General features: G+C 40.5%; 1 protein-coding gene across 4 annotated transcripts in view; it reads left to right on the top strand.

The window, feature by feature from the left end:
- LOC122817080 (ankyrin repeat domain-containing protein SOWAHC-like) overlaps nt 1–12,180 on the top strand; it is an 877,444-nt gene that overhangs the window by 742,488 nt on the left and 122,776 nt on the right. The window lies entirely within an intron of this gene.

Below are 12,180 nucleotides of genomic sequence, written 5' to 3'. Positions count from 1 at the left end.
ACACAGTGTAAATAAAGCCATCATCAGCCCAAGAATCTTCACATTCACAAGGTTCTTTGTACAGTAGTTACAGTATTAGACTAACAAGCTGTCCAACAGGATAACTATTAGTAGGCGCTCAGAATCACGTGTATTTTTTATATATTTAGGCTTGTTATCCACAAATATAATCACAAATAGACATGCTGAGAATATCAACATAATATTTTAGTGTCTGAACTCTAATCTTAGATCACAATGCTGCAGAAAGCACAAGTGTAGGTAAGTTCCATTTAATTTTAATTATAATGTTTTTATACACATCATGCAATTTTTATCGGAATATCTCTGCTGTGAAAAAAGGAGAATAGAGTGCAGCAGTAATCAGTCATGCTCTTATCTAAATGCCTTCATTGACCAGCATCAGACTTTGCCTGCCTTGTTAGGTCATAACTCTTTTGCTGAGTACCCATTTTATCACCTTAGCCACCCCTTCACCTTAGAAGTAACAATTCAGCAGTAATAACAATGCCGGTTTATTGGCAAAGATGAATAATTAGGGTTCCTATTACGTGATCGAAGTTTTGAAGTATCGAATTTGTCTGTTCGAAGTTTCAAAACTTCGAACACGGTGCAAAAAAAAAAAAGATGCAACAGTAAACTAACTGTTGCAAGCAGGGGGGCAAGCCCCCCTGCAACCCCACACCACCCACTCTTTAAATATACCAACTCCGAGATCGCACTACAGTGTAGTAAAGGGAAATATTCCCTTTCCGCACTATAGTGCGGTCTCAGAGTTGGTATATTTAAAGAGCAGGGGGTGCGGGGGGCTTGCCCCCCTACTTGCAACAGTTAGTTTACTGTTGCATCTTTCATTTATTTATTTTTTTATGTATTCGAACTTCAGCAAGTTCATCTATTTGGTTTCAACCATATAGGGTTCAAACTTGTTGAAGTTCGATAACGTAATAGGAACCCGAATAATTTCTTGGAAAATTACAAGAGTTTTGTAAGATAACTGTAATACATCCGCATTCTCACCTGAACAGCTTCTAACGCGTAGATTAAATATAAAAGGTGGGGATTAGCTTACTCGTCCTCCTCAGAATTCATAGGTTCATAGGATGATACTAGGCTATTGGCCTGGAGGCCCTTATAAGTCTAGCCAAGAATTTCGCCCATGTTCCCTCAAAGTCAGCACCTGTTTCCTCTCTCCAGCAGGTACACAGGTGGAATCCCAGGAGTGTATTTTCTGTTTCCTATCCATTCACCCAGGTTCCTCTTAAAGAGCGCTAGAGAGGTACTCTGCTTGACATGGAGTGGGAGTCTATTCCACAGATGGGGAGTTTTTGGGACACAAATCTTTCCTGCCAACAAGTTCTATTAATGTTACAGACCAAGGTAAGGTCTTGCATGCAGATTGCGAGGCTTTTCGCCTATCTGTATAGGATAGGTGTTTGAGACCCTGGGTTTTCCTGGTCAAGAACCTCTGTGGTCTCTCCAGCTGCTGCATGTGCTTGGCATGAAGGGGGCATTGTACTTGATAATGGGTCTGATAAGGGAGGAGTACAGGGATGTTATGACCTCCTTGTTCCTGGATGAAATACCCTTATTTATGAGGTGGGCCATGTAGAAAGCCTTCTGTACAATGGAGGCAACATGGTGGTCAGAAGTCAGGTTGCTATCAACCTGGGTACCCAAGTCCCTCACGACTGATTGCATGCTTAGTACATTGTTGTTAATGTGATAATTAGTGGGGATGCCATTTTCCCCAAAGGGGATAATGATGCATTTCTTGACATTCAGTTTGAGGCCATGCTTCTGATACCAGTCACTACTTTGGGTAAGGCCCTCTTGGAGGATGTTCACATCACTAGGGGAATTTAAGATCACGCCCAGCTTGCAGTGATCTGCAAACTTGGTCAGCCATAGACCACTAGTTTTGGCTTGCACCTTGGAAAAGTATATCCCAAACAGTAGAGGCCCCAAGACCGATCTTTGGCGTACACTGCTCATTACAAGTCTACTACTAGAGGTGGCTTCCCCTACATTGGCTGAGTGGGTTCTGTCACTGAGCCATTTAGCTACCCATCTGGTAACCAGGAACAAGCAAGAGGTACCAATAAAACAAAACAGATCCACGACCTGGAAGGTGGCTCTGGAAATCCAGAATTAAAAAGGCAGATAAAGTACTAATGTTCCTACTTCCGCTGAAGCAGAAAATGAAAGGCTTCAAGTTAGATAAAATTTTCTTGCTTTAATAAAACAATCGAAAACCAACAATCTCATCAAGCGCTTTCGCTCAGCCTGGTGCTGAGCTTTTTCAAGATACAATCATTTCAAGCTAGCAGCTCTTTGTATACATACTAAAAATGCAATATACAATTTTTCATTAAAAACCCCTTGCAAGAGGTGATCATATAAAATGAAACTAGTCCTAGAATATGCCATGTGTAACTCATTGCTAGACACTTGCTCATACTGCTCCGGATCTTGTAACATCCGTTCAATGTACTGGATGTAGTCAGAATTATACATCAGAACTACCCCCCCCCCCTTATCTGTTTTCATCGCCCTAACGCTGTTAACTTTAAGATCCTTAATCAAATTCATCTCATTCCTACTAATATTTTGGGAGTCATTCCTTTGCTTTTTATTGTTAATCATCCTGATGTCTTTTTCCATCATTTATTCAAATATTTTTACTATTGGATCCATAGGTGGGTTGAATGTACTCTTACGTGAAAGTTCTATGCTTACAGGAAGTTCTCCTTTAAAATAAAGCATTAAATTCAGTTGCCTACTGAACATTTTTAAGTCTATTAACTCCTGTTCCATCCTATTAGAAAACGCTGGCACAAAGTGCAATCCCTTTGTGAATAAGTCAAAGTGTTCTGTTCCCAAACTAATGTTGGTGTAGTTGTAGATCGAAAAATAATTTTCTGTTACTACTGTAACCTTATTTGAAACATCTATACTAGTTACAGTGTTAGTCATTGATGAATTACTGAGAGTAGCTTGTGTATCCTGATCTACTTGTTCCCCCACCCCTGAAAAAGTCTGTTCCCCCTCCCCCCCTCCCTGTTTGGGGGAAAGGGAAAATCCTGATGAGAGGTACCTCTATCCTTCTCCACAAACCTTGGGTTGTACCTTGGTGTCTCATAGGTCATTTCTGTTCTATAACCTCTATTGAAATTGCCATGTGCACCACTGTTGCTGTTATTGTACTGTTTAGCTTTAATTGGCAGTGGATAAGCCACCCCTTCATTATATTCCTTTAAGTCCCTGTCTAACTTGTGTATCTTGCGGTTTAAAATTCTCAAACAGTGCTGGTCAACTTCCTTAAAAATATTATCATAATTTCGTTTAACAGAAACAAATTTTTCATCATTAATCAAACTGTTGTTCAAAACATTTAAGTCATTCAGTAAGGCTTCTGCTTTTGTTTCATATTCTGCTACCATGACTTCTAACATTTCTATACCAGCACGATTGAATACATCACACAATTTTTTGTAGTAGTTAGAGTCCTTTTGCACATTGTTGGGAAATTTAAAACACCTTAATCCCTTCGGTATTCTTCTCACTTTAACACATTCCTTTAGGTAGTCTATTTCCAGCTGGTTTGCTTTAAAGGAATAAAGCTTGTCACGGAGAATATTAAAATCTTTTTCTATGCCGGCATTGATGTCAGAATTACTATTTGAGTTACTATTTGAATTAACAGTACCTTCACAAAACCAGAATTGCTGGCCAGCCCATGCTCCAAAGTCAAAGCGCTTCTCCTGCATTCCAGTTTCATTAGGCAGAACGTTGCTGCCCTTACTGCTGTCATTACCATTTCGCTTCAAACCTGCCTGCTGATGGCAGGTTCCCAGACAAGCACCACTGCCGGTTTGCTCATTGTGCTCGTTATGAGCGGAGGTGCATCTTCTCTTCCGCTCTAAGCCCTGCTGCTGGTTACCTGGAAAAACCATTGGTCGCTCAACTCCACTACTGTTGAGCATGCTGGTCAACTGGTTTAGCATGTCTAGCACCTGGTTAAACTCTGCCCTTGTAACCGGTGCGCTGTCTTCTCCTGGTTTAAATAACTGGGGAGTATCGGAGAAAGTACTCTGCGCTCCTTCTTCCGCCATGGATCCAGAACAAATCAAAAAAAGCAACCAGGAACAAGCAAGAGGTACCAATAAAACAAAACAGATCCACGACCTGGAAGGTGGCTCTGGAAATCCAGAATGAAAAAGGCAGATAAAGTACTAATGTTCCTTCTTCCGCTGAAGCAGAAAATGAAAGGCTCCAAGTTAGATAAAATTTTCTTGCTTTAATAAAACAATCAAAAACCAACAATCTCATCAAGCGCTTTCGCTCAGCCTGGTGCTGAGCTTTTTCAAGATACAATCATTTCAAGCTAGCAGCTCTTTGTATACATACTAAAAATGCAGTCATTCAATTAATAGGGGAGAAGGTCTGATTAACTCTTCAAATCCCTTACTTGCACAAAACATATTTGTAACCAAAATTTTTGAAACCAAAATGTGTCATGAATGTGCAACACAACACAAATGTTTATGGAAGAAATTAATTTTCTAAAAGAAAGATTCCTTGAAAGAGGGTTTCCAAGCCTTTTGGTTGAAGAATTAGCAGCAGAAATTATTAGTAACAGGGAAACAAAATATCCACCTCTGCTGGGCACTACGGGTACACCAACATGCCAAGCAGGCAGCAGCCTGCAGAACTTGGAACAAAAAGGATACATCCATACCTTTGGTATTGACCATGATGTTGTGGAAAACAGTGTAAAGAAATACTGGCCGATTTTAAGGCTGGATGACAGATTGGGCAGCATGATCCCAGAGTTTCCTAGATTCATTAGACGTAGGGGTACTAATATAAAAGAAATGTTAGAAATGATCCAGACTAAACCAATGGTATGCAGTGGGAACAAAAAAGAAGGCACATACAAGTGCGGAATGTGCAAACAATGCCCAGCTATATTTAATGGACATAGGTTATATTTACCATCAAGAAAATTCCTGTGTCAACCAAGGGGCTACTACAATTGTAATGCTAAATTCATTGTCTATTTGGGTTTATGTACAAGATGTAAAAGTTTTTACATAGGAAAGACTGAGAGAACCCTTAGAAGACGCATTTATGAACATCAGTACGATATAATCAAGAAAAAGGAAACCAATGCTTTTTATAGACATTCCCTTTTTTGTCCCAATATGGAAATTAAATTTATTATTTTAGAACAGGTAAAGATGGATGAGAGGGGTGGTGACTGGGGGTCCCTTTTAGAATATAAAGAATTAATATGGCAGTTGAGGTTAGACACGGGAAGGCGGCCAGGGCTCAATGACGCTTGCAGTATTAGTAGCGTCTTGAAGCTAAGGAAGGCAAAATTATAAATTTGGAATTTTTAGTGTTTTTAAGGATTCAGCATATAGAAACAACATTTTGGTATATACATTATATTTAAATATTTTTAGAGTGTTTTACATTATGAAATTATTAATAGATTTTATAAGTTACAAATTCATCAGCCAAAGCATTGCAGTACTTACTACCTGATTATTGTGTCATGTTAGGGTAGAATATTAAATACACCAATAAGTACATAGCATTGGCTTTTGAACATTGTTTTTAATATTGTATATTTTTATGGCAATTCATGCGCATACTAACAATTGATTATTGTTTTGTTTTTATATATATACATTTCTGAACACTGCAGCAAGTTGTGCTTAGTAAATGTTGGTTACAAATATGTTTTGTGCAAGTAAGGGATTTGAAGAGTTAATTAGACCTTCTTCCCTATTAATTGAATAATTGACTGCATTTTTAGTATGTATACAAAGAGCTGCTAGCTTGAAATGATTGTATCTTGAAAAAGCTCAGCACCAGGCTGAGCGAAAGCGCTTGATGAGATTGCTGGTTTTCAATTGTTTTATTAAAGCAAGAAAATTTTATTTAACTTGGAGCCTTTCATTTTCTGCTTCAGCGGAAGAAGGAACATTAGTACTTTATCTGCCTTTTTAATTCTGGATTTCCAGAGCCACCTTCCAGGTCGTGGATCTGTTTTGTTTTATTGGTACCCATCTGGTAACATACGGGTTGATGTCTAGCTGGGAGAGTTTATCTGTTATGCCTGAGTGGGGAATAGTGTCAAAGGGTTTGGCTAGGTCAAGGTAGTTGGTGTGCACTGTCTTCCCCCTCGTCCATGGCTTTGGTGACTGTTTCAAGGAAGTTGACCAAGTATAATGGGCAAGATCTCTCTTTGATAAAACCAAACTGTGTGGGGTCAAGCATTTGGAGGTTGCCAGTATCCTTGTTTATAAGCTCCATGATAATGCGTTCCGTGGCCTTGAATATCAAGCTAGTTAGGCTGATGGGCCTATAATTGCCTGGGTCAGTGGACGCTCCACCTTTGTGTAGAGGGATGACAGTGACTGTCCTCCATTTAGCTGGGACGAAGTCGGTGCTCAGGCTTTGGTTGAATAGGGTGCCTAATGGGGCTGAGAGCTCATGCCTGAGTTCATGTGGTTAATGAAGTTAAGAAAAAATTCTGTCATTAAACTTTGAATTCTTCATTGAGTAGCTGACTCCCCATCCCCCCATAATGTCAAGGATGGAAGTAATTAAGCACCAGTACCAGAAGTGTAGTAAAGGGTGGGTGCTACTGGAAAGTACAATAAGTTCCTGCATTTTTTACCTCGGCATTTCAGAATGCTGGTACAGAAATTTACTTCAGCACTTTGTATGTGGTAAGAAGCCATTTTAAATGAACGTAGTAGTCAGATTACTACAGTTTAAGTAGAAGTCCTTTTTATCTTTCTATTTTCTGTTCTTCTGCTGAAGGGCTGAGGAGGCATGGATCTAGCTTGGAGTGCCAGACTATGATGGGGAGAGCTTCTTTTTTTGTGTTTCAAGGGAGCAGCGCACCAGATCATAGACTAGTAAGGGGTGCGACATGAGCCAGTTACTGGTCTGACCTGACCAGTGCCACAGTATTATTATCATACATCATCCATTTTCAGTTCTCCCTAGCATGATTCTCATCAATTTGCTTGAACACTTGGGACCGTGTTTTAACACCCTTAAAAATGTGATACACTTCAGGTATCATCCAACACTTCATTAAGCTTACTAATAATAAATCCAATTAGCTGTTAGTTAAAGTTTGCTATGACAGCAAGCTGGATGTGGTTGTCCAATTTCATTTGGATACATATACCATCAACAAAAAAGTAACGGGCTCAAACTGTAAACACCAAGGAATGTAGCATCATTCCCTTCAGAAAGCAACAGCAGCACTGTGTATTGAAAACATCCCATTAAAATGTGTCAGTGATTACAAATCTGGGTACTTGGGTTGATAGCTTCTTCTCCTTTGACCATCATGTCATGGCTGTATTTATAAAATCCTTATCTATTTCACAACTGATTGCCAAAGGCATTTCTTGTAAAAACCAAGGAAGCCGTTGTTCTCTTTTGTTCCCTTATCAGATCTGCTGTAGAATGTAATGCACTCTTCAGCTTGTATCTAACCAGGCACATAAAAAAAAAAGAAAAAAACACAGATTTCTAATAAAAAGGATCACTGTTTTCAAAAAACATAAGTACCAGAAGAGTCTGGAGTTCTTGTCCTTATTATCAGTTTTGTTCAGTTTCTTGAGGGGAGATCTGTGCTTAGCTTGCAGCACCTTTGGCCATTCAGTTCTTCTAGATCTCCTCTTCCTTAACAAATCAAATTGTGCAGCCGTTGCTAGAATCAGAGATTTCAGACTTTATCAAGGAATCAGTAAAACAATGCGTAGAGAGGGGTTCATCACCCAGTACCTCCCGTTATGAGGAAGGTTTATAGGTCTAAAATCATTTGGGCCTGATGTGCCCCTCTTAAATTGGTACCACTATAGCTTATTGCTCTAAGTTAGGCATGTGTACACATGTTAACAGTTTGTTTAACATGACTGATAGCAGTTCCATTAGTTTCCTTTGCATCAGTTACTGGGATTCACCTGTTTGCTTTGTCATTAAAATTGGCCTCTTGTGACAGTGCTACACAAAATGTAGGTAAACACCAGTAAATAAATTTATGAATGTTTTTTCATTGTTTCTTTTTTAATGTTTGTTTGTATGTGCTCTTTCAGAATTTTTTTTTATTGGAAGTAACATAAGGGCTTCCCTAGTCTTTCTTTTGTTTGTCTGAATGTGTGGTATCTGAAGAATTTCTTGGCTGCTTTAACTTTATCAGCTCTGATCTGGCACTGGCAGATGTTGCTGCTACTAAGTTTAATAATAAGAACATTTATGGCCATTTTCTTATATTTTTAAATTGTCTTTCCATGCAACTTGTTTTATTTTCAGGATTCCTATTATGGAGCGATGTCCAGGAGACTAGCATGTCTGGTAGCCTTATTCTAAGAGTTTAATTGCCGAGATTGGAAACCTCCCAGTTCAGTTGGAGGTGATATTTTGTGAGACCATAAATGCTTCGGTTAATAAAGAAGAAAAAAGGAAAAGGAGCCCTTTTATCCTTTTGCATGTCATCTCAGGATAATTGGTCTGTTTCAGAAGGTCCCATTATTTTAACAAGAAACAGCAGTCAGAAATCCTCCTTTGAGGATCAGCTGAGATAAGGAGTGGACTCTTGGGAGGAAGCAGAGTTCATGGTTTGTGGAGGGTTTCTGTAGATGTTCTTCGTGTTTCACTGTTGCAGTCATTACATTTGGGTAATCTGCTGGCAGGTTGCCCTCAGTTGGCCTGATTAACAAAGTCTTGGGTCCTGCTTCGGTTGCTGTCCCTTTTTCCATGACATCAGGTCGTCAGGGGTGTAAAACATGCAGCCGATGCCATTTTCATCAGTCTTTCTTGCCGCACTTTGCCGAAGCAGAAGCAGTCCGCAAGTGCCAGTCCGACTCCTGAAATTTTCATTTTTGAGTTTCAGAACCGAAGTCTTCAACTTAAAGCTAAGTATCCCGTTGGGGAAACTTTTTCTTGCTCCTTACCGATGTTGGTAAAAGTTAATAATTGTAGTACTTGTGGGAAGCAAATACCTCATAAGGATTTTCATTTGTACTGTATTCCTTGCCTAGGCCCTGACCACAACTTGCCTTGCTGTTGGTTTTGTGCTAAATTTAACCAACGCACTATTAAGCGTTGGTATATTTTTGCATCTAAATATTTTGGCTCAAGATTTAACTATCCTGAAATGTCATCGGTTAACAATCCGACTACCCAAATTCACAAAAAACGCAAAGAAAAAGACAGAGACAGACCGTCGAGGTCCAAAACCAATGAAGCTTCTTCTAAGCCAGTCGCCAGTTCGCTGGTACTCAGTGAGGCGCTTTTGCAGCCCCTGATACCCGCTACTTTTGATTCGCAGGCCTCTACTGAGACCCATTCGGAGTCCAGTATGCCACAAGACACTTTTAAGTATTGAACCCGCGGATGTCTCTACTTTAGATGGGTCCGGAGCCGCTGAGCAGGCACCGGCTTCTGAGGGTGTTTTCAGGCCTAAGCATTTGTATATTAAACCGACACCATCTTCAAAACCAAGGCCAAAACCAACTTCTATGACTAAAAAAAATGACTCTTGGACCACGTGCACAGGCCCCTATGCCTAAAAAACAAATGATCAAAATGGCTGAGGATTTAATTATCTTGATCAGAGGTTCCCAACCCCCTCCTGCTAAGAGGCCTAGGCAAGGTACTGATTATGAATCTTCAGATCAGGTTTCCATTTCTTCTGATTCCTCTTCTGATCAGAAATTATATATTCCACCTTATGAGGACTCTGATGCAGAAGAATCCATCCCTTTTGCTTCTCCTCCTGAGGATTTTTCTTTTGGAGATTGGAGAAACTTTGCATACCTTAAGGGAACATTTTCATTGGGAGAGTCAGGATTTTTCAGAATCCAAAAAGAGGCTTAGGGATTTCCTTCTTCTTCCCCAGCATAGGCCTTTGGCAATACCTCCTGTTTTAGACATTGTTGATGTTTTCTTAGAATCTAGCATGGCTCCTGATTCCCTGCCTCCGGCTCCTAGTAAGCCAGACAGATATTACAGGGTTCCTGACTCCCACAAATTCCTTTTAAAAACCCTACTGCTGACTCTGAAACAATTTCTCAGGGTTCCATGGGTGTTAAGACTTCTATTGCTAAAAATCCTATCCCTTCTGATAGAGACTCCAGGGCGCTGGATAGATGGGGTAAGAAGGTTTACATGTCTGCAACTCTGGCAGTCAGGGCTTTAAACTGTCAATTTCATATGCTTAAATGTCAGCAGCATGTCTTGGGCTTACTTAAACAGAAAATGATGTTGATTTCTGACTGTGTGGAAAATAAAGAATTGCAGGATTTATACCATCCAGCTGAACAAGTTGGAAAGCATACTTTGCAATGTGGTTTTGATTCCTTGGAGGCCTCTTGCAGGGCCGCTGTAACTGGATCTGTGATAAGAAGGCATGCTTGGCTTAAGGAGCAAAGTCTGCCTGACCATGTTAAAGCAAAATTGTTGGATGCTCCTTTACAACAGGACAGTCTGTTTGGTAATAAGGCAGAGGAAGTTTTGGAAAAGATGGAAGACCAAGCTAAATCTATGCAAACTGTAAAAGATTTCCTACAAGTGCAGCCACCCAGGTTCAGTAGGCATTGACCTACTAAGAATTGGCCCTTTCCAGTATCCACCAGACCCGCTCAGGTCAAACCCAGACACTCCAAAGGCTCCAGGTTTTAGTCACAAGGAACTTACAGAACAAAACAATGGGGTGCCTCCACCTCCAAATCTGGAAGTAGCAAGGCACTTCCCTATGGTAGACAGTCTGTGACTTTCCTCTGCCATTTCCAAGCACTTATCTTTTGGCAGCTCCTTTGGGGGGAAAACTAGCACTTCATGTACAAAATTGGAATCTAATTACTCAGGACAAGTGGGTTTTAAATATAGTATCCCACTGGTACAGATTTCATTTCCACACGTTGCCAATTCCAAACGGATGGCCAGATCTGCCTCCAGATCAGTGGGCAGAGGCTCAGAAACAAGTTATGTCCCTCATGAATATGAGGGGGCTATTCAACCAGTACTAGAAAAGGAAAAGGGACAAGATTTTTATTCAAGACTTTTCCTGGTAATCAGAAAAGACAAATCATGGCGTCCAATTCTGGACTTAACCACTCTAAATACTTTCCTGAACATTCCAAAATTCAAGATACTGACTCTACAACAGTTACTGCCTATGCTAGGTAAGAATGCCTGGTTGGTAACTCTAGACTTAAGAGGCTTACCTGCATATCCCAGTCAGGGAATTTTGCAGAAGATACCTCCGCTTCAAAGCAGGCTATTTGCATTACCAGTTCTCTGCACTGCCCTTTGGCTTATCTACTGCGCCCAGGGTCTTCACAAAGTGCCTGGCACCAGTAATTGCATTTTGCAGACAAAGAAACATTCAAATTTGTCCTTATCTGGACGATTGTCTAATTCAGGAAGAAAACAAGGGACACTCTTCTACAACATCTGGTATTTGTAAAAAGGCTACTAACTTGCCTAGGGTACACTATAAACGAAAAGAAATCACAACTGGTACTCTCTCAAAAGATTACATTCCTGGGTGCAAGCTTGAATACAACTGCCCAGATGACTTGCCTCACGCCAGAAAAACAAATCCAACTGATGACTTACTTCAAACAAGTGGCCACAAAAACCCAGTTATCTGCAAGACAAATTCTGCAGGCCTTGGGGTTCATGGCTTCCTGCATTCTTCTAATTCCATATGCAAGACTGCACATGAGGAAACTTCAGTGGTACCTAAAAAGCTTATGGAGTCAACATTGTCACAGCCTGGAAACAATGATTCCTATCATTCCTTGCCCTGCAGCAAGAGTTCCTATTTTGGTCAAAGGCCTGTCACCAAAACAAGGGACTGTCATTCATTCTACCCCCTGCCACACAAACCCTGACTACAGACGCATCAGACTATGCTTGGGGGGCGCATCTGGCAGGGAGATGCATTCAGGGCGAATGAAGCCCAAATCAAATGCACCTGCATGTTAACCAGAAAGAGATGCTAGCTGTACAGAATGCTCTGACAGCTTTCAAGGACTTTCTTCATCCAGGACAATTACTGATAAAGACGGATAACACCACAGTCATGTGGTACATAAACAGGCAGGGGGTACCCATTCCTACCCCCATTGCAGACTA

The sequence above is a fragment of the Protopterus annectens genome, chromosome 12.part0, assembly GCF_019279795.1.
Source record: "Protopterus annectens isolate FY-2018-M chromosome 12.part0, PAN1.0, whole genome shotgun sequence".
NCBI classification, from domain to species: Eukaryota; Metazoa; Chordata; order Ceratodontiformes; family Protopteridae; genus Protopterus; species Protopterus annectens.
Note: the sequence above shows the minus strand (reverse complement) of the source record. Positions and strands in the feature narration are given on the sequence as shown.